Genomic DNA, 3,838 nt, shown 5'->3' on the forward strand with positions numbered 1-3,838 from the left:
GACATAATTTCTGATCGGGGGTCCAGTTCACCGCAAGGTTCTGGTGGGCTTTCTGTGCAGCTCTTGGAATTCAGGTACAACTATCTTCTGCCTTCCACCCACAGACCAATGGACAGACAGAACGGACGAACCAGACGTTGGAGCAGTACTTACGTTGTTATATTTCACAGCTGCAAGATGACTGGGTCCAGCTACTACCTTTAGCAGAGTTCTGTTACAACAATACACAGAGTTCTTCCACGAAGATGTCGCCATTTTATGCGAACTTGGGATATCATCCAAAGGTGGATGGTCCGGTTCCCGCTGTTTCGGAGAGGGTGGCTACATTGCAGCAGGAGCTGGAGGTCCTGAAACAAACACTGTTTGCAGCCCAGGAACGTTACAAGAGAGCAGCAGATCGACACCGGCGACCGGCCCCGACGTTCAAGGTGGGCGATGCGGTCTGGCTTTCCACCAAGAACTTAAAACTCAAGGTTCCATCGAGGAAGTTGGCTCAAAAATTCATGGGTCCTTACAGGGTCGTGGCTCTAGTGGGTGCGGCGGCTTGTCGATTACGGCTACCAAAGACCATGAAGATTCATCCGGTCTTCCACGTTTCCTTACTGAAGACCGTAGTTCTGAATCCTTTTCCTGGACGTACACCTGCTCCACCGGGTCCGGTCGAAGTGGAGGGCCAGGAGCACTTTCTGGTAGAGAAGATCGTGGATTCCAGAATATTTCGGAACAGGCTGCAGTATTTGATCAAGTGGCAAGGATACCCGTCTGAAGACAACTCCTGGGAGCCACCAGCCAACATCAACGCCCCTCGTCTGATCGCTCAGTTCCATCAGAGGTACCCTAGGAAGCCAGGTCCTGGGCCGTCCAGAGGCCGTCCTTAGGGTGGGAGTACTGTTAGGATTCTGCCTTGTGTACCATGTGTACTGGAATCAGGTGCCCTGAAGCAAGATGGCGGGAAGGGCTTCGCTGAACTAAGTTTCCTGTTTCCTGCAGCTGGGCTGGACTCCTGGTCACATGCCTCTGGTCACATGCCTTTTAAGGGGCGTGGTATCTTCTGCACATTGCTTGTGTATTCCGTTGGAGTTTCCTCTGGCTGACCTCAAGCTCCTGGAGCTGGCTTTATCCCGCTGGTTCCCCAATCCTGCTGGGTCTTGCAGTCCACCTCAGGATCATCTCTACTTTCTGCTGTACCCCTGCTGGGCTCCCCGACTCAGTCACCTGACTACACTCCCTTCAGCTTAGCTGCTGCACCTGGCGACTCCGCTGCCCGCACGCAAGTGCGAAAGGTCTGCGCCTGCTGTCGCTGAAGACCCCGGTGCCTATTCGTCCACCTGGTCCGCTCTCCGGGATTCCCGTCCACCGACAGACTCTATCTGCCCTGACCTCCATTTGACCTCTGCCTGGTTACGCACCGCCTTCCCGCTCTCAGCCGGCCCTCACTGTCTGCTTGTCTATCCTGTGTCAGATTTGCAATAAAGGATTGAAACCGGACCACTGGCCTCCTGCGTATCCACTCATATCGTGACAACTGGGGGCAGAGATGGAGAGGACGGCATGACACTGGGGGCAGATGATGGAGAGGACGGCATGACACTGGGGGCAGATGATGGAGAGGACGGCATGACACTGGGGCAGAGATGTGGGGACATGAATCTGGGGGCAGAGATGGAAGGGGGACATGAAACTGGGGGAGATGAAGGGTGTATATGAAACTGGGGGTGAGATAGAGGGGGGACATATAATTTACGGGTGACTGTAGGAGGATTATACTGTGTGCGGGCACATGAAAAATTAATGAGTGGGCGGAGTCAACACAAAAGTGGGCGGGGCTAACTTTCCCGCGGCGCGCTACGCGCGCCACACATTTTGTCCCTCTTTCAGTTCTTCAAAAGTTGGGAGGTAGGCTAGCATAATAGAGTTGCATCGGTTTCAATACCTCTGTTACACTAAAATCACTGAGATACATCTCTCTGGCCCAGATGTCTCCACTCTCTTATCCATAGTGTCTAGCAGCCATATCTTCCTTCTTTTGATCCCTTTTTCTGAAACTTAATAGAGAGAAAACTGAACTCATCATCTCTCCACCACCTCACACCGCCCCACACCCGACCTATCTATCGAAATTAATGGGGCCACACTGGGGCCTATTCCCATTGCCTTAGGGTAACCTTGGTCTCACACCCATCACCTTCTGCTGCCTCCGACTCAAGAACATCCATTGAATTCACTCTTTCCTCACCCTCCTTATGGCGGATGTTGGGAAGGGGTAAAAGTGAGTCTGTCACCAGAACCAGCATATCACCCCAGCCCTGCAGATAGATAGGTTACTGTCACCAGAACCAGCATATCACCCCAGCCCTACAGATAGATAGGTTACTGTCATCAGAACCAGCATATCACCCCAGCCCTGCAGATAGATAGGTTACTGTCACCAGAACCAGCATATCACCCCAGCCCTGCAGATAGATAGGTTACTGTCACCAGAACCAGCATATCACCCCAGCCCTACAGATAGATAGGTTACTGTCACCAGAACCAGCATATCACCCCAGCCCTGCAGATAGATAGGTTACTGTCACCAGAACCAGCATATCACCCCAGCCCTACAGATAGATAGGTTACTGTCACCAGACCATCATATCACCCCAGCCCTGCAGATAGATAGGTTACTGTCACCAGAACCAGCATATCACCCCAGCTCTGCAGATAGATAGGTTACTGTCACCAGCACCAGCATATCACCCCAGCCCTGCAGATAGATAGGTTAGTGTCACCAGAAGCATCATATCACCCCAGTCCTGCAGATAGATAGGTTACTGTCACCAGACTCAGCATATCACCCCAGCCCCTGCAGATAGATAGGTTACTGTCACCAGACCCAGCATATCACCCCAGCCCTGCAGATAGATAGGTTACTGTCACCAGAACCAGCATATCACCCCACAGTGCAGATAGATAGGTTACTGTCACCAGTATGCCGGTATTCACACTGGCAAAAAAATCTAGGATAAATTCCACTACATATTTATTCATGTTGGTCTTGCCTTGTGGCCTGGCCACCCTACAGATCTGGTCCAGTTGAACCTGTCCAAATTCTGCCCATGATTCAAGGATTGAAGAACTGGGGACAGATCTGAAGATGGAACAGGATTATGAAGAAGTACTTCTAGATTTCTGAGGGTTTGGAAGAACATACAGAATAGAAAATGGTTGGAGAATTGTCATCAAGTGGACCTTGAGAGTTTTGTACTGAAACAGATCAATTTGAAACTTTAACCCCTTCCCGCCAATGGCATTTTTTGATTTTCGTTTTTGACTCCCCTCCTTCTAAACCCCATAACTTTTTTATTTCTCTGCTCCCAGAGCCATATGAGGTCTTGATCTTTGCGGGACAAATTTTTCTTCATGGTGCCGCCATTAATTATTCTGTATAATGTACTGGGAAGATGGAAAAAAAATCTGAATGGGGTGGATTTGAAGAAAAAATGTATTTCTGCGACTTTCTTACGGGCTTCGGTTTTACGGCGTTCACTGTGCAGCCAAAGTGACCTGTCCCCTGTATTCTGTGTTTCGGTACAATTCCAGGGACACCAAATTTCTATGGTTTTATTTACATTGAAATCCCTTTAAAAAAATCCAAAACTGTGTTAAAAATGTTTTTTTCTAAAAGTCGCCATATTCCGACAGCCGTAACTTTTTTATACGTGCGTGTACGGGGATGTATAGGGCGTCTTTTTTTGCGGGGCCGGGTGTACTTTTTAGTTCTACCATTTTCGGGAAATGTTATTGCTTTGTTCACTTTTTATTCTAATTTTTATCAGAATCAAAACAGTGAAAAAAC

This window comes from Leptodactylus fuscus, chromosome 3, assembly GCF_031893055.1.
Source record: "Leptodactylus fuscus isolate aLepFus1 chromosome 3, aLepFus1.hap2, whole genome shotgun sequence".
In the NCBI taxonomy this organism is placed as follows: Eukaryota; Metazoa; Chordata; class Amphibia; order Anura; family Leptodactylidae; genus Leptodactylus; species Leptodactylus fuscus.